The sequence below is a fragment of the Armigeres subalbatus genome, chromosome 1 (assembly GCF_024139115.2).
Source record: "Armigeres subalbatus isolate Guangzhou_Male chromosome 1, GZ_Asu_2, whole genome shotgun sequence".
Classification (NCBI taxonomy): Eukaryota; Metazoa; Arthropoda; class Insecta; order Diptera; family Culicidae; genus Armigeres; species Armigeres subalbatus.
The window spans coordinates 54,205,060-54,227,817 of record NC_085139.1 but is presented as its reverse complement, the minus strand read 5'-3'; the positions used below and the strand labels follow the sequence as shown (position 1 = coordinate 54,227,817).

Genomic DNA, 22,758 nt, shown 5'->3' with positions numbered 1-22,758 from the left:
ATGCCCAATAGTCATCCCCTGAAGTATTGCTTAATTGCGGGCCGGGAGAATGACTGGAGAGGAAGGAGTTGGTTTTAGTGGGTCGGGAGTGGTGATCCCATCCCCACACTACCTGGGTTCGCCTCCCCAGGTGTCTGTTTGCAGATTTCCATTACCTTCGTTAAAAAAAAAAAAAAAAAAAAAAAAATGTGCAAACCTCTCATTCACTTCCCCGCGGTCAGCATGTTTTCGCTCTAACTAACCAATCACAAGTTAGTCATGCTTGTCGACTGCTGCTCGGCGCGCCAGATTCTCTGCAAGTTGCAGGCAATCTGAGTGGTTGCAGTCGAAACTGTGTTTCACTTCTCCGTCGCTTGGCACATCCTCTGGATAAGGGTATCCGGGGTTGTGTCCCGACCGCAAACGTCTAGCATTGCACTTCTTTCGACGTCGAAACGAGGACATACGAACAGTATGTGCTCTGCAGTTTCGTGAACACCTGGGCAGTCAGGGCAGACGGGGCTCTCCGCGTGCCCAAACCTGTGGAGGTACTGCCGGAAGCAGCCATGGCCATGACAGGAATTGTGTCAGATGGAAGTGAACTTCCTCATGGGGTCTCTCCACCCAGCTCGATATGTTAGGTATCAACCGGTGGGTCCACCTACCTTTAGAAGAGTTATTCCACTCGCGCTGCCATCTGGCAACCGAAGTCACCCTGATTCGTTCGCGGGCTCCTCTGGTGTCACGTAGCTCGAAACACTCCTCGTCTTCCCGGATGACCAGCTCAACTGGCATCATGCTCGCAATCACGCAAGCTGCATCATGTGATATCGTGCGGTAGGCAGATATCACTCTGAGACACGTTAAGCGGTACGCGCTCTCCGGCTTCCGCAGGCAACTGGTTACCCCAAGAGATCTCGCCCAGGACGGACCGCCATACCTAAGAATAGATACGGCAACGCCTGCCAGTAGCCTACGTCTACTGGCACACCCCTTGGAACTGTTGGACATCAATCTCGATAATGCCGCAATAGCAGTCGAAGCCCTCTTGCACGTCCAACGTGGACTTACCCTTGCGAAAACCGAACTGGTTGTTAGACAGACCGTTCGTACCCTCTGAGTACGGGGTCAGCCTGTTGAGGATGATCCTCTCTAGCAACTTGTCCATCGAGTCTATAAGGCAGATTGGTCTATGCGCCGATGGGTCGTCCACAGTTCATACAAATTTTTGAGAATTTATGTGAGCAGTTGTCCACGCTGGGGAGGGGGTATATTAAACTGATCAATACCTGTCCACGTGGTATATGGACAGCCCCCAAATAAAATACTTACAAAAAAATAATTTCCAAACAGGAACAACCTGGCAGGATCGCCAAATGTGTGGCCCAAATGTGTGGAGCTATCCGTTGGTTTAGTCGTTTGTACACGGTTAAAAATCCGTTGCCAAATCCATGACAAAAAGTCATGATTTCATAAAACTTGTTACTTCTTGATATCATGAATACAATTCATGATGTCATGACCTAAACTGCGAAAACTATGAATAATAATTGCATTTTTGTCTTAAACTACGGTAGTAACCACCAGAGGCGTTATCAAAATGCTATTCCCATTTTCATAAATATAATATCACGACTCGGAGTCACGTTTTCATGAATTTGAGTCATGAAATCATGACGCTAAGTCATGAAAAACGACACTGAAATCTGCGTAACGCAATCTTGTCAGTCCGCGAAGCAGCTAGGAAAAAATAGTTTCTTTCCAAAAGTATAAAATTTGTGTACTGGAAATTCGCCGTCTCCGGACAGTCCAATTTCGCAAAACAAATTCTCCCCGTAGCAGTCGAATCCGAATCGGATAGGGGTTAAATCGTTTTTATTTCTCGTTTGTATAACCAAATTGTGTTCTTGTACGTGAATAGAAAGTGTGATTATTTTGTCTTCGGTCTGAAATCGAATCACGGAAGCGTCTGGTCCCGAACCATCATTCTGTGTTAGTGAAAAGGGAGTAACACAGCAGGAAACGACGGAAATAATGGTTAGGGAACCTCCTTCACTGAACAGTTCTTGCCTGATGGCCTATGTGCGGAACGTGGAATACAAGATTTCCAAAAGGCTGAGCACCGTTGTCGATTTACGGATGCTGCCGATGGCAGTACTGACAAGCGTCTTGGAACAGAAGTGCAACCACGATTCACTCAAACATACTCCCGAAATCAACACCTTCCAAATAGTGAGCCGACATGCCCCCCTCAAGCAGATCATGTTCAAGTGCGTTCAAACACTAATGAAGGGCTCCCGCGTCGTCTCAGAGCTGCATATCAAATTCTGTTGAACCTCTACTATCAGAAGAACGAGCACGTTCCGGCACTGAAGGAGGCACACCTGGAGGACTTTCTCGGTTCTCACGGTGAGTTGTCACCAGCCCCCTGAAACGGCTGCCATCTACATACAATGCGATTGAAGGCGAAAACTTGGTGCTAGCTGTCAAGTTGTGGCTTTAAGCACGGAACACAGTGACGCATGCGGCAATATCGCTCCAGGGCAGATTTAATTCGAATAAAAAAAAATAAACAGTGCTTTTATATTTTAGGCTGTTGTTGAAAGAAAAAGCGAACTATCTAAAATATGTATTAAAACTTTATTGCAATTATCTCTATAACTGATTTCTTCATTTCAGATACAACTGCTAACATTTCAGATACAAAAGCTATCCGCCCAGGTGTCACAATAACAAATATTTGTCGAGTCTGCCTGATACCCATGTCGATATTGTCAGATTCTCTGGATGTGATACACTGCGTGGCGTTTGTAATGTTCCCAAATGGGTACAAATGCGCCAAACGATACACCGCAATGCTATTCACCCATAAGAATTGAGTAAACGGGTGCAGAAAGCGCGGCGGTACCTTTCCTGAAGGGTTCGCCGCGTGCAATTTTGATAAAATCAGACAATATTTAAACAGTTTTATTTGAACTTGATAATATTTGTAATTGTGAAAAATAGTTGGCTTCGGGCTTAATAACATTAGAAAACCTTTAATTCCTAATGCATCTTTCTGTTTGAAAACCAATTTTTGCAAATGGAAAAAATAAAGCTGCAAACCAATTGACCTTTCCTGTCAACATTTTCTTTGTAGGCATGTATATTATATTATATAATATTATATCCATTAGTATGGAAATCAAATTAACTTTCTAAAAATCGCCAAAAGATGCACAAAAAAACTTTTTTGTGATCTTTGGTAGCGACATGTTTTATTTGAGTACAAATTAATTACGGAACTTCCTGTTCACGGTGTAGCGGCGATAGAATTTTCCAGTGTTTCTGATATTCGGCCGTTTCACTCAATGTTACAAAACATCTCAGCGGTTTTTCGGGGTTTCTAGAACAAACTTCCAGATTTCATTTAGTCAGCTCAAAGAACTGACAATTTGGAGACGATTCTTAAGATTAACTCATAATCGACAAAAATACAAATGTTACACATTTGCAACACGGTTAATATAGTTAGGTTTCTCTTCAGCTAAAAATAACTTATCTCCGGTGCATGGTAATTGGCAGCTCGATAGTTAATCTTTTTAATCTCCTGACTTTTACGCTAAGTCCATTATGCTCAAAAAACTATTATTCTGTCAACACACAAATGGTCCAGTTTAAAGCAAAATTTTATCCACAATGCGATATCCACTTCCAGTTGGATCAGATCAAATGCAAAGGAAAAACATTTTCCTTAGAAATAGACGCAGTTCCAACAGTTTTCCAAAAAATAATTGTCGATGACTCGTAAGATGACTAAGTAGAGTAATTTATCATAGTTACGGCGCTTTTCTGGACCCACATTATAGTGAGCTCAAGTTTGTTACCAAAGTCGTGTTGCGTCAAGATCGAATAGATTAATTGATTTCGTCAACTGAAAAATGTTGGACGCTGTCTCATATCTATTTTCATTTTCATTTATTTAGTCTACATCTAAACAGATAACACTGAATCAACAATTTGACGCCACAATACACGGTTCGAGACGAGTTCCTCGACCACCTCAAAGGTATCCCCATCTATCGTAACACTGCTTCCCAGGCGGGCCCTGTCGCGCTCGGTTCCGCCCACAAGCATGTACTTTGTCTTTGACGCATTCACCAGCAGTCCAACTTTTGTTGCTTCACGTTTCAGGCGGGTGTACAGTTCTGCCACCTTTGCAAATGTTCGGCCGACAATGTCCATGTCATCCGCGAAACAAATAAATTTACTGGATCTGTTGAAAATCGTACCCCGGCTGTTACACCCGGCTCTCCGTATGACACCTTCTAGCGCAATGTTGAACATCAGGCACTAAAGTCCATCACCTTGTCTTAGTCCCCGGCGCGTTTCGAACGAACGGAGTGTTCGCTCGAAATCTTCACACAGTTTTGCACACCATCCACCGTTGCTTTGATCAGTCAGGTAAGCTTCCCAGGGAAGCTGTTCTCGTCCATAATTTTCCATAGCTCTACGCGATCTATACTGTCGTATGCCGCCTTGAAATCAACGAACAGATGGTGCGTTGGGACCTGGTATTCACGGCATTTTTGAAGGATTTGCCGTACAGTAAAGATCTGGTCCGTTGTCAAGCGGCCGTCAACGAAGCCGGCTTGATAATTCCCACGAACTCATTCATTAATGGTGACAGACGACGGTAGATGATCTGGGATATCACTTCGTAGGCGGCATTAAGAATGGTGATTGTCGAAAGTTCTCACACTCCAGCTTGTCGCCTTTCTTGTATATGGGGCATATAACCCCTTTCTTCCACTCCTCCGGTAGCTGTTCAGTTTCCCAGATTCTGACTATCAATTTGTGCATGCAAGTGACTAGCTTTTTCGGGCCCATCTTGATGAGCTCAGCTCCGATACCATCCTTACCAGCTGCTTCATTGGTCTTTAGCTGTTGGATGGCATCCTTAACTTCCCTCAAGGTGGGGGCTGGTTGGCTTCCATCGTCCGCTGAACTGACGTAGTTATCTCCTCCGCTGCCTTGACTTTCACTGCCTGTACTCTCAGCGCCATTCAAATTTTCCTCATAGTGCTGCTTCCACCTTTCGATCACCACACGTTCGTCCGTCACAATGCTCCCATCCTTATCCATGCACATTTCGGCTCGCGGCACGAAGCCTTTGCGGAATGCGAATGCTCGCACTCCGCTTCTTCCAGGCGGCGTTTCTTCTCCTGAAAAAGGCGGGTCTGCTGTTTTCGCTTCCGTCTATAACGTTCCAAATTCTGCCGGGTACCTTGCTGCAGCGCGACCGCCTGCGTTCCGTCGACTTCGTCCCATATACCCGACGTTGTTCTCCGCTGCGTCGTTAATGGCTGCTTTGACTGTATTCCAGCAGTCCTCAAGAGAGGCCCCATCGAACTCACCCTCTTACGGCAACGCTGCCTCGAGATGCTGCGCGTATGCAGTGGCGACATCAGGTTGCTTCAGTCGCTCTAGGTCGTACCGCGGCGATCGACGGTACCGAACATTGTTGATGACGGATAGTTTTACGCGCAGTTTCACCATCACCAGATAGTGGTCAGAGTCGATGTTAGCGCCACGATATGTCCAGACGTCGATAATGTCGGAGAAGTGCCGTCCATCAATCAGAACGTGGTCGATTTGTGATTCTGTCTGCAGTGGTGATCTCCAGGTGTACCGATACGGAAGGCTGTGTTGGAAGTAGGTTCTGCGAATGGCCATATTCTTGGAGGCGGCGAAATCAATTAGCCGTATGCCGTGTTCGTTCGTCAGCCGGTTAGCGCTGAACTTCCCAACAGTCGGTCTAAACTCCTCCTCTTGGCCAACCTGAGCGTTAAAATCTCCTATGATGATTTTGACGTCGTGGCTTGGGCAGCTGTCCTACTCACGTTCCAGCTGCGCGTAGAATGCGTCCTTATCATCATCAGTGCTTCCGGAGTGTGGGCTATGAGCGTTGATTATGCTTAAGTTGAAAAACCGGCCTTTGATCCTCAACCTGCACATTCTTTCATTGATCGGCCACCACCCGATCACGTGCCTTTGCATATCGCTTATCACTATGAAAGCTGTTCCCAGCTCGTGTGTGTTGCCGCAGCTCTGGTAGATGGTATGATTACCTCTAAACGTCCGCACCGTTGATCCCTTCCAACAAACCTCCTGCAGTGCTACGATGCCGAATCCACGGTCCTTGAGCACATCGGCGAATATGCGTGTGCTCCCTATGAAGTTGAGAGATTTGCAGTTCCACGAACCGAGTTTCCAATCGCTAGTCCCTTTTCGTCGCAGTGGTCTTCGCCGATGGTACCGGTCCTTGCTCTCTTGTTGATTGTTCGTTGCTTATGTTTGTTAAAGCTTGACTTGCAGGGCCTGACACTAAACCCCTTAAATTCAAGCAGGACCATTCCTCCTTATTCCCGGTGGACCATGGTGCATAGTTTCACTTAGAGTCCCTCGCTGGCACTCGGACGATGATCAGCCGCCCCTAACATGGAGAACAGACGCTGTTGTGAGCCGATCCTGACATGGAGAACAGACGCTCAGTAAAATTTTCACCTCCGTAGCAAACCACTCGCCCCCACCCCCCCCCTTCCCTGTCAGCATACGACCATAGTTCCCACCGGGGTTGGTTACCCGATCTTCCCTGAGGTTGCTCGTATCCCGGCCAGCACCACGGGGAGGTAGGGATAGGAGTTGCTGGGTAAGAGGCTAAGGACCGCGAGATGGGGTCTATTTTATTCCTTCAGGTACGCGAAGTACCAATGGTCCGCTTTACCCAGCATTTGCCGTGAATTGTTGACTATTGTGAATTGTGCCGTTTTACAAGTGTGTTTGTCTTTTTGTTCTTCTTTTTTTTTACTAAATATGTATTTAAATTGAAGAAGACTGATAGACTAAATTACCACTGTAAATAGTTTAATACGCACCTTGAGAACCGATTTCTTTAGTTTGTGTTCCGCTTATCTTACTTTAATAATCGCAATTTGCAATTGTAACACAATTACATTTGGTGTAGTTATGCTCTTTACGCAAATAAATGGCGCCAGAAATTCCGCGTTTTGTGGGTGGCGATTTTTTTGTATTTGTGTTGTTTTAATTTCAAAGCCTACTTTCCATTGCAATGGCCTAAAAGCCTTCTGTCCAGTATGTGAATAGGTAAAGATATATTATTTATAAATTAATTACCTCATACCCCCTTTAATTGATAACTCATGAGGAGGATGGATTTCGGTCCCCCACGGTAGGGGAAGGTGGGTAGACTTGATCCCCGGGGAGACTTGATCACCCCCTGTTTTATCGAGGACTAAAGTAGTTTTGTTCTAGCGTATTTTTTAATATAGATCCTCTAGACAAATGATCTTTATGTGGTGAGTTATTTTTTGGATTGTCAACTTTATTTATTCTGCAGGGCGGTTTGTATATTTTGACCTTCCTAAAGATTTTTTTATTGGCCAAGCAAAATTTGAACAACTTTTCATAACAATGACAAAATGCTTTCGTTTTTTCACATCACAAAGCCATAAATATGCTTAATGATCTGTACTGATGAAAATGTTAACATTCCATCAAAGTTTAAGGATATTTGGATTTGAAGTTATTGCCTCAATATGGGGACACTTGATCCCCCATTAGTCACCCATACAAAATTTTGGCGAAAAAATTCAAAAAAATATAAATATATTCTCAGGCATCTAATTTTTTGTAGATTTGACAGATTTGATGAAGGGTTGTCAGGAAAAAAATATTTATTGCGTAGATATCACAGAAAGGGGATCAAGTCTCCCCAAATTTTATAATTGCATGTGCTGTCGAATTCAATAACAAAAATCGTTCACGTATACGCACGGTTCGGGCGAGGTTAGTAAATCTCACCCCAAAAGCACCATAAAGGCTAGTCTGTCCGCCTCTAAAGGAAAAGCTCGAAACTTACATGCGACCCCCTGCTCTAGTGGTACCAAAACAAAGGTATCTAAACAGGGCAAAGGGGGTGCAAAAAGCGACAGTTTGACCACAGAGGCGAAACTGGCGGGCCAGGTTGCTACAGGGAAGAGAGAAAACCTAAACTGTAATATCAAACGACATCCTGATGATCCGCAACATCCAAAGCCGGGCAGTCGTCGTCCGGAAAAAGCAGGAACCCGGAAATGGCGACTAAAGTTCTGCAAGTGAACCTCCACCATGCTGAGAGCGCCACGGGTGTGCTCTGTCGGAGGTTCACCAAAGAGAATTTAACCGTGGCCCTCATTCAAGAGCCATGGGTCAATAAATCCAGAATACAAGGTATTCCACAACACTCATGTAAGTTGGTATATGATGACAGCCAGCTTTCTCCTAGAGCGGCTATTTTATTACATAACAACTGTAAATACTTTCCAATTTCAGAATTCATAAAAAGGGACATCGTAGCGGTCAGGATGGAGGTACCTTCCGCCAGAGGGAGTAGAGAGATCTTGGTGGTCTCGGCATACTTCCCAGGTGACGTGGACGAAATCCCTCCTCCAGAAACAGCTGCGCTCGTAGCCTACAGCCACCGACACAACATCCCCTTCGTCATAGGGTGCGACGCAAATGCACATCACACCGTATGGGGAAGTACAAATATAAACACCAGAGGTGAGTACCTGTTACAGTTTCTCTCTTCCAAGAACATTGACATTTGTAATGTTGGTGACAAGCCCACGTTTGAAAACTCCATTCGTCAGGAAGTTTTGGACTTGACTCTATGTAGTCGGTCTATCTCTGATAAAATAAAAACTGGCATGTTTCTGAAGAAATATCAATGTCAGACCATAAACACATCATCTTCGAATGGGAAGGGGTCTAACGATGGAAAAAACGTTTAAAGATCCTAAGAAAACTGATTGGGAATCCTACTCAGCTATCCTACGATCCGAAGAGCACATCATAGAAAGTCACATCAAGTCCATAACACAATTGGAAGATGCGTCCAAATCCATTAAAAACAAAATCCTTAACGCCTATCAAGAGAGCTGTCCAACTAAATCAACTAGTTCGAGTAGAGACGTTCCATGGTGGAATAAAACTCTTGAGAAGCTTAGGAAAACTGCGCGTAGGGAGTTCAACCGTGCTAAGCGAACCGGCGATTGGAGCCTATACAGAAAGGCCCTGACGAACTACAACAAAGAAATAAGGTCAGCCAAACGGAAATCGTGGATTCTAATGTGTGAAAGCATAGAGAATACACCCGTAGTGGCCAGACTCCAAAAAACTCTTTCAAAAGACCACTCCAATGGTGTGGGTAGCCTCCGAAAGACGGATGGTTCGCTAACTGTAGAGCCTAGCGATACACTGAGCGAATTGTTAAAGATCCACTTCCCTGATTCAATCCCTGAGTCGAGCATCGGCGACCAAGGCACTGGAATTGTTGTCTCAGATCCACAAGAGATCCAATCATGGGTTTCTGAATCTAAAAAAGACGCAATAAAGGTTGCAAAGAAAGCTTTCACTCGGGCCAGGGTTGAGAGGGCTGTGAGATCTTTCGAGCCATTTAAGTCTCCTGGCATGGATGGAATATTCCCAGCGTTGATCCAAAAAGAGGAGAAAACACTGGTTCCACCCTTGGTTGAGATTTTTAAGGCGAGTCTGATTTTGGGGCACATACCTAACGATTGGCGTCAAATCCGGGCTGTCTTCATTCCGAAGGCAGGCAAGAGAGATAAAACCAACCCCAAAGCATTCAGGCCGATAAGTTTATCCTCTGTAATGCTCAAAATTATGGAAAAGGTACTATGCGAGTACATAAATTACAAATTTATGAAAGCAATGCCTTTGTCAAAAAACCAATTCGCTTATCAAAGTGGAAAATCTACGATCTCGGCACTACATACGGTAGTTCAAAAATCGAAAAGACACTTAATGCAAAAGAAATTGCTCTTGTAGCATTTCTTGATATTGAGGCGCATTCGATAACGCTTCTTATTCGTCTATAGGGTCAGCAATGTTGAGGAGAAAATTCGACCCATGCATTGTTACCTGGGTACATGCTATGCTAGCTAATTGGAAAATCTCCTCTGAGCTTAGCGGTTCATACATCACTGTTAAAGCAACAAGGGGTGTCCGCAAGGCGGAGTGCTTTCTCCTTTGTTGTGGTCACTGGTGGTGGATGAGCTTCTAGACAGCTTAGAGAGAAGAGGCTTCGAAGTGGTTGGATATGCTGATGACGTTGTCATTATTGTACGAGGCAAATTCGAAAGTGTTATAGTGGAAAGAATGCAATCTGCCCTAAATCACACTTTTTCCTGGTGTCAAAAGTATCAACTAGGCATAAATCCTACAAAAACTTCCATTATCCCTTTCACTAAACGGAGAAAGGTACAACTGAATCCCCTTTTCTTGAATCAAACACAATTAGTTTATTCAAGTGAAGTAAAATATCTAGGTGTCATACTCGACGCAAAGCTTAATTGGAACTCTCATCTCCAATCAGTTGTGCAGAAAGGTCTCAATACACTTTGGGTTTGTTCAAAACCCTTGGTAAAAGATGGGGCCTAAAACCAAGTATGATCATGTGGATATATAAAACCATTGTCCGTTCCAGGACAACTTACGCTTCCCTTGTCTGGTGGCCTAAAACTAATGAGGCTGCTGCAAGGGCTGAGCTCAACAAAATCCAACGCACCGCTTGCATAGCCATCACTGGTGCAGTTCGTAGTACACCCACTTTGGCCTTAGACGCAATGCTTCACCTGCCCCGGTTAGATCAATTCATAAAGCTGGAAGCGGAAAAAAGTGCTCTAAGATTAAAGAGAACAAAAACACTGCTGTCGGGAGACCTTACGGGTCACCTCAGCATATTAAATGAATTTGCCATAAATCCCGCAATAGGAATTTGTAGTGACTGGATGGAAACGGTAGTCAATTATGACTTACCTTACGATGTGTTCATTCCTTCCCGCCAGGAGTGGGAAGGAGATGGACCAAGCGTTCCAACAGGCTCTATAAATTTCTTCACAGATGGTTCGAAAATGAATAATCTGACAGGATCCGGAATCTATGGCCCTACAACAAAAATTTCTGTCCACTTAGGACAGTGGCCCACAGTATTTCAGGCGGAAATATATGCAATATTAGAATGCGTGTTATTATGCCTGAGGAGAAAGTATAGATTTGCAAAAATATGTATTTTCTCTGACAGCCAAGCGGCACTTAAGTCGCTTAATAACTACACTTGTAACTCAAAGCACGGGCAGCAGGGACTATGTCCAAGGGCTTGACGATCCCTCCCCAGGCCATCTGCGAGTTGTGGGGCTTGCCTAGGATGTGGTGGGGTTTGACAGTGGGCCCTGTTAAACCTCTATAAAAAGCTACATGTATCCGCAAGTTGGCCCCACCAAAGCGACCGTGTGCCGCTCAAAGCGCACAAGCCCAAGTCCTGGTGTTAGGTGGGACGCTAAACAGCCCTGACACGACGGCCCTCCGACGAGACAGGAGGTTTGCGCAGGCCCAATAAGCCGCCTAGAAAACCAATCATTACGAACAATATAAGAGATAATGCGACTCGATATAATCGGCAAAGACCTAGGCGACGAATACAGGATCACGATTGGAAGCTTGGAACATGGAATTGCAAGTCGCTAGGTTTCGCAGGTTGCGACAGGATGATCTACGATGAATTACATCCCCGCAACTTCGACGTCGTGGCGCTGCAGGAGATTTGCTGGACAGGACAGAAAGTGTGGAAAAGCGGGCATCGAGCGGCTACCTTCTACCAAAGCTGTGGCACCACCAACGAGCTGGGAACCGGCTTCATAGTGCTGGGTAAGATGCGCCAACGCGTGATTGGGTGGCAGCCAATCAACGCAAGGATGTGCAAGCTGAGGATTAAAGGCCGTTTCTTCAACTATAGCATCATCAACGTGCACTGCCCACACGAAGGGAGACCCGACGACGAGAAAGAAGCGTTCTACGCACAGCTGGAGCAGACATACGATGGATGCCCACTGCGGGACGTTAAATTCGTCATCGGTGACATGAACGCACAGGTAGGAAGGGAGGAAATGTATAGACCGGTCATCGGACCGGATAGTCTGCACACCGTATCGAATGACAACGGCCAACGATGCATAAACTTCGCAGCCTCCCGCGGAATGGTAGTCCGAAGCACCTTCTTTCCCCGCAAAAATATCCACAAGGCCACATGGAAATCACCTAACCAAGAAACGGAAAACCAAATCGACCACGTTCTAATCGACGGTACATTCTTCTCCGACATCACGAACGTCCGCACTTACCGCAGTGCGAATATTGAATCCGACCACTACCTCGTTGCAGTATGCCTGCGCTCAAAACTCTCGACGGTGTACAACACGCGTCGAAGTCGGACGCCGCGGCTTAATATCGGGCGGCTACGAGACGGTAGACTAGCCCAAGAATACGCGCAGCAGCTGGAAGTGGCACTCCCAACGGAAGAGCAGCTAGGCGCAGCGTCTCTTGAAGATGGCTGGAGAGATATTCGATCCGCCATTGGTAGCACCGCAACCGCTGCACTTGGCACGGTGCCCCCGGATCAGAGAAACGACTGGTATGACGGCGAATGTGAGCAGTTAGTGGAAGAGAAGAATGCAGCATGGGCGAGATTGCTGCAACACCGTACGAGGGCGAACGAGGCACGATATAAACAGGCGCGGAACAGACAGATCGAGACCGTGAAGAAACGGAGCAACTGTACCGCGCTAATAACACACGAAAGTTCTATGAGAAGTTAAACCGTTCACGTAAGGGCCACGTGCCACAGCCTGATATGTGTAAGGACATAAACGGGAACCTTCTTACGAACGAGCGTGAGGTGATCCAAAGGTGGCGGCAGCACTACGAAGAACACCTGAATGGCGATGTGTCAGACGAAGATGGCGGTATGGTGATGGACCTGGGAGAACGCGCGCAGGACATAATTTTACCGGCTCCGGATCTCCAGGAAATCCAGGAGGAGATTGGCCGGCTGAAGAACAACAAAGCCCCTGGGGTTGACCAACTACCAGGAGAGCTATTTAAACACGGTGGTGAGGCACTGGCTAGAGCGCTGCACTGGGTCATTACCATGGTTACTGGGTTACCATGGTGCCGCAGGAGTGGATGGAAGGTGTCGTGTGTCCCATCTACAAAAAGGGCGATAAGCTGGATTGTAGCAACTACCGCGCAATCACATTGCTGAACGCCGCCTACAAGGTACTCTCCCAAATTTTATGCCGTCGACTAGCACCAACTGCAAGGGAGTTCGTGGGGCAGTACCAGGCGGGTTTTATGGGCGAACGCTCCACCACGGACCAGGTGTTCGCCATTCGCCAAGTACTGCAGAAATGCCGCGAATACAACGTGCCCACACATCATCTATTCATCGACTTCAAAGCCGCATCGATCGGGACCAGCTATGGCAGCTAATGCACGAACACGGTTTTCCGGATAAACTGATACGGTTGATCAAGGCGACGATGGATCGGGTGATGTGCGTAGTTCGAGTTTCAGGGGCATTCTCGAGTCCCTTCGAAACCCGCAGAGGGTTACGGCAAGGTGATGGTCTTTCGTGTTTGCTATTCAACATCGCTTTGGAAGGGGTAATACGAAGAGCAGGGATTAACACGAGTGGTACAATTTTCAATAAGTCCGTCCAGCTATTTGGTTTCGCCGACGACATAGATATTATGGCACGTAACTTTGAGAAGATGGAGGAAGCCTACATCAGACTGAAGAGGGAAGCTAAGCGGAGCGGACTAGTCATCAACACGTCGAAGACGAAGTACATGATAGGAAGAGGTTCAAGAGAAGACAATGTGAGCCACCCACCGCGAGTTTGCATCGGTGGTGACGAAATCGAGGTGGTTGAAGAATTTGTGTACTTGGGCTCACTGGTGACTGCCGAAAATGACACCAGCAGAGAAATTCGGAGACGCATAGTGGCTGGAAATCGTACGTACTTTGGACTCCGCAAGACGCTCCGATCGAATAGAGTTCGCCGCCGTACCAAACTGACAATCTACAAAACGCTCATTAGACCGGTAGTCCTCTACGGACACGAGACCTGGACGATGCTCGTGGAGGACCAACGCGCACTTGGAGTTTTCGAAAGGAAAGTGCTGCGTACCATCTATGGTGGGGTGCAGATGGCGGACGGTACGTGGAGGAGGCGAATGAACCACGAATTGCATCAGCTGTTGGAGAACCATCCATCGTTCACACCGTGAAAATCGGACGACTGCGATGGGCCGGGCACGTAGCCAGAATGTCGGACAGTAACCCGGTGAAAATGGTTCTCGACAACGATCCGACGGGCACAAGAAGGCGAGGTGCGCAGCGGGCAAGGTGGATCGATCAGGTGGAAGATGACTTGCGGACCCTCCGTAGACCGCGTGGTTGGCGACGTGTAGCCATGGACCGAGCCGAATGGAGGAGACTCTTATATACCGCACAGGCCACTTCGGCCTTAGTCTAAATAAATAAATAATGTAACTCAAAGCTAGTGTGGGAATGCATTCTGGCTTTGAAAAACTTATCCATACGCAATCGAGTCTACCTATATTGGATCCCAGGACATACGGGTCTAGAGGGAAACGAGATTGCTGATGAGCTAGCCAGGAATGGATCTAATGAAAGGTTCATTGGCCCTGAGCCCTTCTGCGGGATCTCAGACTGCTCTGTAAAAATGGAACTGAACAAATATATGGTCAGTCAAATCACATCAAACTGGAATGCACTTCCCCATACGAGCCAATCCAAAAGGCTCGTAACGATTAACCCCAAGAAAACCCAACAACTATTAGGTCTCAACAAAAGGGATCTCAACATCTACACCGGTCTAATAACTGGACACTGCCCCTGCAGATACCATCTAAAAAAGATCGGAGCAATCCAAACCTCAAATTGCCGCTTCTGTGACGAGGAGAGAGAAACATCAGAACACATCCTCTGCTATTGCAGTGCACTCACCCAACGTAGGTTCAAAGTTCTCAGCAAGCCCTTTTTAGGGCCTGCTGACATATGGATCTTATCCCCCAAGGACGTGGTCGGCTTCATGAAGCTAGTCTCGCCAGAATGGGGGAGTCACATACTGTAACTCAGGATCTCTATTCATCAATAATAGATGGTCTTGAGTTCAGTCGATACCAAGGTATCTCAGTGACAAACATGTTACTGAGATAACTTGCGTATTTCACAGCAAAAGGGTATATCACAATAGTCCTAAAATCTGGACGCAGTGATCTTCACCCGACAAACGAAAAAAAAAAAAATACGCACAGCAATTCGAAAAGTCCACGTGTTTTGAAGGAAAAATATTTTAAAAATCTGAGGGCACCTTTCTAATTTTATCAAAGCAAGTTCTTAAAGAGGGATCAATTTCCCCCTAATATTTTAAAAGTCGATTTTTGACAGCACTCCAAAAAATCAATTGTGTATCAATAACAACAATAATTTAAGGACTGTCATACATCAGTAAAGTTAAATACTATATTTCTTAGAGAGTCTGTGTGGAAATCGCGTATGTTTATTTATTTTTGGCTGTGATACATCGGAAATCAAAAATGGGGATCAAGTCTACCCAGTCTCCCCTAATACAAAGTTTGCACAAATTGCGTAGAAAAGTAATAAATTATTTAAGTATTGCCTTAGGGAGGGCATATTATACCGTCTTACCCTATGTCTATCACCATGCTCTTTACACTTACAGCGCTGTACGATTACAACGCTCGTACTGCAGTATGTTTGTCCTTAGCATTAGCGACCTCACTCACCTCCAATTTTTTAAATAAAACAATTGAGCGACCCATTCTAGTTTAACCAAGTTCTGGTCGTAACACCCTTTAGTACATGACACAATGCTCTCTAAACTCTATTAATAATAAATGCCCGTTAAAAAACCGTTTATTTATCATTCAGTTTCAATATTCCACTATTATCTTCGTAAGCAATCGACGGCATATCTTAAAATGAATCTAGGTATATGCGACAATTAATTGCACCAAGCGATAACTGTCTTACCCGCGACACCTTTCTTCACACCATATCCTACAAACTACCCACAACAACCACCCGCTCGGAAAATGTTTCACTTGTTGTCGCGCAACACCACCCAACGATGCGTTGCATCGATCATCTTCCTCAGTGCGACAGACAGCATCGTTGGCGTCGGAGAGCCCAACGCGCAACACACGAACGCTACCCACCGGACCGGACCGGCTGACTAGACGATACACGCGGAGCTTAAGTGGAAGCCGGCGCGGTGCGGTCCCCCATGCAGCCGATATAAAACTACCTTGTGACAACGGGCCCAAATTCACTTCTCGTTTATCGTTCGGCCAGGTCGTTTCTCGTGTTGTCTCGTGGTCTACTGAAAGGACCTTCTCCCACCTCAAGACGTGTTTTACCTCGAAAAATAAAAGGGAAGGTTCAGTAACAGTGCATCATATTGTACAATTTTTTTTGTGCGCAGTAAAAATTAGTGGTGCCACCACCGAAGGCATTAGGATTGTTGGTGCAGTAAATTAGTAGTACCATATTCTAACACGAAGAAATAAGTACTGATCATCGACAAAAGTGTAAATTCAGTTTTGTGGACAAGACAAAAGGCTAAATTTAGCTTTGTGGAGAACCGTGAAGTGCTCGTGAAAATTGATCAGTGCTTAGTCACGGTTTGATTTTTTTGTGAACAACGGAAAATTCGCATCCTGTAGATAGTGTTTCCGCGCCTGGACATCCCTCGTCAGAACGGAAGAGGATACAGTTGTTATCCTTCACAAAAGTGCGTACGTTGTCGACTTGTTCCTACATAATTGGAAAGAAGCAAGCTCGAAGGTGGATTACATTGCTGCTGGAACGGTTTTACATACAACGTAACCTTAGTGATATTGCTTTGTTCGAACGAAAACTCGTCGAAGCTGCGAAGTTGTCCAGATACCATACCCTGTTCGTTTGGATTTCGTTGGCCCCACACGCGCGGTAGAAGTGTTTGACTAGGAGTGCGCTGCTGTAAATCTGAAGGAAAAAACCTGTTTAATCAGTTTCTTTTTTTTTTCGAAAAGTGTCCAAAAAACACCTCATCTACTGATTTCAGTGCATTGTGATCTGCATTGAAGCAGTTCGTATTCGGGCGTCCTGAAAACATCACACAAACAGCAGATTTACCAAATTCCAACAGAAAGGTGAGTTGGTCTTCACCCCACTGGGGCTGATGGATTTTGGGTCCTCGATCGTTCGTTCGATTGGATTACAACATCGAATTTGGCTGTGCTCTCAGGGCGGACAATTTTTCACCATCAGCGTCAACAAAACGAGTTTCGTTGCTTTGACGCGCGCGTGCGTCCGAGCGAATTGGTGCTGGGATAGTTTTCGAAATGAAGGTGGACAGAAATGTTGACTATTGTGAATTGTGTTGAATTAATTTTCTTCTGGATTTGTGGTGTGGTGGTCGGTAATCAGAGTTTCGCTGATTTGGCGAATATTTTGGGACTGATGTTTCTTACAACTATAAACGTTGATCTTAAAACCCAATAGTGCTCAGAGATAGCATGAAAGGTACAACAACCCTAATCGCTAAATACTCATGGATTATCATACAGCATCAATCATCGCTTGTAGGTAGAGGAAAGAGAAGTTAGATTTTAAATCGCTGGAAAGTGTCTAATAATGTAAAATAGATTTGATGACGTGAATCGGGCGTATAATTTCCATATTACGATTTGTTGTAAGCAGAAGCGAAAATAAGAAATCATATTAGAGGAGAATCGAAGATATGCTAATTGTGCAGGTGTTTTGGATCCGCGTTGTGAAAATATTTTGTTTTGTTACTAGGCCGAGTCGTTGTTGTAGAAAGGAACATGTTTTTTTTATTGCGTAAACTTTGCGGTCAAAATATTTCGCCTTTTACAAACGGTAACATGTAGAACGCATTGTCTAGGAACGTGCAGTATCGTAGTTTGTACTCTGATGACGGGTGATGGCCAAGAGCAATCCTATCTGGCGTTTCTTTAGCTCGTTTAGTAGCGCTCCATCATAACTTCATCAAGATAAATACACATTGAGTCCCGTGATGAATTTGAATCTTGTCATGTGTTTTTGGCCCATATTTCCGGAAAAAAATTCTGAAATGATTTTTTTCATACGATGCTGGCACTCGAAAACTCATTTCGAAGTAACCAAATGATCTACCATTTATTTCACCACAATGTGCGTAAGTCTGCGTAATGTGCGCTCAAACCGTGTCCTTCGGTAAAGCTGACACTGAATAGAACAAGATGGATAGTTTGTGCCTTCATGGATAATCAACCTAATATGCTACCAAACTACGGCTTTAAGGTAGTGTTAAGTGACCGAATATATCACTGCAGTAACATCGTTGGTTTTGCATAAATTTACAAAAGCTTTTTATGTATTGCAGATTTTCCCACCTGTTTGCCTATTCTGGGGCTAGCTTTATTTTTATTTTCCAGAAGCAATCAAAGAATAATTTTGTTTTTTCAAGATTCGGCAAAACGTTTTTGAAATCCGTTTCCGAAAAATAAAAATAAATTGTGAAATTCCAATAAAGGTATAAACACATTTTTATTCTGTTTTTCTGGACATATTTTAATTTGAACACAAATTGTACTAAGTATTTCAATTGGCGCTTTGATGTTGCATGAAGAAGAAGAAGCAGAAAGATAATATTCAAAAATATTCACACGGGAAACCATACTAAGAAATGTTTAGCAATTTAAAGCAATTTAATAAAAAAAAGCAGTACGGCATTGTACTTTTCTTCTACTGCTTTTTGTTCTGACGTAGAGCTACGTCTGTCTCTTTAATTATATTGCTTCTAGAAAATAGAATTTAAAAAATTTCTTCGTTTGGCGCGAATATTTTTAAATATCATCTGTCTGCTCCTACTGCAATATCAACAATACACAATTTCGGCGAAAATACTATTTCTCTGCACAGCACTTTTAATATTTGCATCGAAATTTGAGATTTGAATGCCTTCTATGAAAATAAATTCTTATCAGTACATCAAAACTATTATTGTTGAATTATTTTGCAGTCCTTTTGGTTTTGAGAAATATACCAAACTATTTCAATCGATTCTGTTTTATTCTATGAAACTCTTTTAAAATGTTACTACCTCGATTGTTTCTTTCTGAGATTCTCGATATTTGAGCATTTAATTTTTCTGATGAGAAAAATTCTCGTCTTCCCTGGACATGGAATATTTTTAATAGCCATATGAAATATGGATGCATACCAAAATAGTAAATTGTTTTAGAACATTTGCGTTTAATATTTGAGAAAATGATTATTGAACACCAAGCTGTTATTTAGCATTGTCACAGTTGTAGGTTCCTGTAGAATGGAAGACAGATTCATAGAGGACGCTTTTCTGAGAATCTCAACGAAATCCCCGACTAGAGTTATTATAACAAACCAAAATAATGAACCTTGAAAAAATATTCAACAGAAATGAATGGCAATTACAAAATTATATCATCAGTTGTTATTTATAACTGATAAGGTTGACAGAGGCGCATCCACGTTCCGAGTCGCGGATAGAACAAAGAGGAAATGACGATTTGGGCTGTATTGCTATAATGCATTGAAACTTTTCGTTCCGTCGTTGAAAACAATGACATTTGTCTTCAGCAACTGCTTCCCTGATAGACCTTTTGTACATGTTTTTCACTCAGACATAAATAATACCGTCAAAACTTGCATTTGACAATAAAAAATTTTAGCTAAAAGCTCTATTTTTAACATCGGTGTACTCACACAAACAATCGACATTAATTGTCAAAAAATCAGGATTACCAACTCTATAACTTTCCCCTTGTCGCCGAGTCTGGCGCGGGAAAATAAAGGTGAGAATTCAATTTTGGGATCTATGCGCAATATTAGCATTAGCATTAAGCGATTCGCATAAATGTGTAGGTGTTACAAGCCTAAACCACACAGAAACAGATGACTCGCTTAGAACAAAATGCAATCAAAAGCATCGTCACGGAAACATTATCGCCCAATGCTAAATTCACTGTGTGTTGTCAAGCGGCAACCATATGGCGGTAGTGCGCAAACGTCAGACACAAGCAAAATCGATGGAAGCGCCATCGGTTGCCGATTGACCACCTACAAAAAAATAAATCAATCGTTAAAAAGGTTAACGATGGAACATGTGTTAAGTGAGACGTCTGTTTCTCTGTGGCTAGACTGAAGACCACAGAAATTGATTTTGGACTAATCACTATCTCTTAGACAGAAACAAGACATTCTCCATCAGCCGAGATCTGTCCTGACCGGTGGAATGAAACTTGACAACACCGCCCCTTTTCGTAGCCAACAACTGCTATTGTAAATAAGAGCTTCTCACGTTGCTGGTGGGTTAATTTGAGCCCACCATACAATCCTGCACCAATGATGGAAGCAGCGAATTCTAAGTAAATTTTTTTCTCCACAATCTCATACCACGAAAATGGCCAACCACTACTCCATTACTAGCATTTTACAATAAATATCAACGGCTCACTAAAATGTGATTCTAGGTTGATTAGATACGAAAAATGACTGAAAATTTAGAAAATCTGTAAATTTTATCTTATGGCTATATTATATTTCAGAACCGGTAGCAGTTAGAAAAATACTGAACACCTTTTCCAACTTATTTAAAAAATTATAACTTTTTTGTCCAGCATTTCTCTATTATGAACCATAGTGCAAAAAATTACATATATTATCTGCTACAACATATCAAAAAATAAAAAATATTGAAATTTTTTTTTTGAGAAAATCGCTTTTTAAGTTTTATTTTAAATAATTGAAAAAAAAAAAAATTTCACAGTGTATATTTTTTCTCACATAGCCCCAATTATTGCTTAAAACTTTGTCGAAGACACCAAAACGATCGGACAAGCCGTTTTCAAGTTATATTTTGTTGAAAGTGTTCAAGGTGGTTTTGCTTAGGCTCTTGTCAAAAGATAGGCTAGAATCAAAATGGCAAACCAAAGATGCAAATTATGTTTTTTGATCACAATGAATGTATATGCAAAATTTCAGGGAAATCAAAAAATACAAAATGGAAATCTCTTAAAAAATCATGATTTCACAGAGAATTGTTCCTTTATTCATCAACAACAATATTCCTTGATATTTACCAATGGACAACTACATCTAATCGGCACCTGCTTCCTACCCATTTTCCGTTTACAGCAGGCCTGCCCAACCTTTTCAAGCTACGGACCAAATTTTAAAATTAACATCTTCTGGCGGGCCAAACAATATTCGCCATTTTTTTTATATATAGTATTTTCCAATTTTATTTTTTCATTTTTTCTGAATTGCAAAAAAAAATCTTCAGAGAAAAACTAAACATGATTGAATTGCGTTCAAAAATTCATTTTTTAACGTAACATGTCGTTTGGTTGCAAATTCAATGGTAAACATGAAATTGTTGCCTACTCTCGAATAATCATCGCATATTGTTTTCGCAATCGGTGACCAAAATTCGCAAACAGGATTCGAAGTTTTTGACTGCTTTTATTCTTAAAATGTACTGAGATGAGAGATGTTTTCTTTCTGAAATTTAGATTTGAGCTCATCGTTGTATTGGTGGTCGATTATATACATTATTGTTACCTTTCGGATACATTTTCTAATTCCCATCATAAAACGGTATTGAGAAAATAATTTGTAGATTCTCATGGTGAATAATGCAATGTGCGGGGAAACATAACCATTTCACTGTGATTGCTTTTCCTTTCATAGAAGTGTCACAATGCCAGTGTTCTTTACCGTCATTGCCAGTGCCGGCTCCATCAGTTGTAAGGCCACTTAAGTTTTTAGAGGAGTGTCCAAGCCCCTTCATACAGGTTTAACACCTCCTCTAAGTTTTTTCCGGCAGTCGTTCCACTCATTGGGATCAAAACTGCCAATTCCTCTTCCTCCTGCACCAAGTACCGTGGACCCCCGGTAATATGACCGCTTTTAATCTGAACACTTTTTAATTTGAACCCCGTTCGTTTGAACATCGTTCAAATTAAAAATGGTTCAAACGTCATTTAACACGTGGAATCGAGGAAAGAAAAATGGAACATCGTGAAATGGAATGCAGAATCAAAACAAACCAGCCAAGAGAGCAGCCAGAAACCAGTTTTTCTGATGCAAATAGAGTAACCAGAAGTTCAAATTAAAAATGAACCCCGTTAATTTGAATGAGGTATCGTTCAAATTATCGGGGGTCCACGGTATTCAATATCAGTATTGTCATCGGTTGCGAGAGAGTAGAATTTGAAGTAGACGGCTTTTCCACGTAACGTAGTTTTCAAATATTCTGCAAGAACTTTTAGTATAGTGTTCCAAGGCAAACTAATGCTTCTGAAAGAAACCTTTTCCGTGTTTGTTAGAGTGAAGAGAGTTTTCTGCTTTGATAATCCACTATGTCACAAATAATTTGAATAAACAATGGAAGACGCGGTGTTCTACATCAACCTTTGTTTCATTGGGTCACTCCGATCACTCTTTATAGCCTGTTTGGTTTGGTTTATTGGACTATAGGCTGTAAGCCCGTTACCCTGCTTAAATATTATACACAAAATTAACGTTACACATACAGTTGTCTACTTAAATATAATCTTGACTTATTACGAATCACTTCTGTTGTCATAGTTGTGAAAATAACATCCTGTAGTCTGTTGAAATCATTCATGAACATACTAGTTGGCTCATGCTGCGTGTAGTTCCTCGATCTGAATGGAGGATCAAAGACTCTCCGATGACGAACAGTAACCGGACTAGTGTTTAAGTGAAGCCCGTTGTAAAGAT

At 43.2% G+C, this 22,758-nt stretch overlaps 1 protein-coding gene across 2 annotated transcripts in view; it reads left to right on the top strand.

The window, feature by feature from the left end:
• The first annotated feature begins 16,251 nt into the window (after positions 1-16,251).
• LOC134225685 (elongation of very long chain fatty acids protein 7) overlaps positions 16,252-22,758 on the top strand; it is a 226,774-nt gene continuing 220,267 nt past the window's right edge. Inside the window, exon 1 of one of the 2 annotated variants that reach the window (XM_062705961.1) lies at positions 16,252-17,120. The gene's annotated coding sequence lies outside the window, so the exon portion shown is untranslated. The remainder of the gene's footprint in view (positions 17,121-22,758) is intronic. The other variant, XM_062705969.1, reaches the window with a different exon arrangement.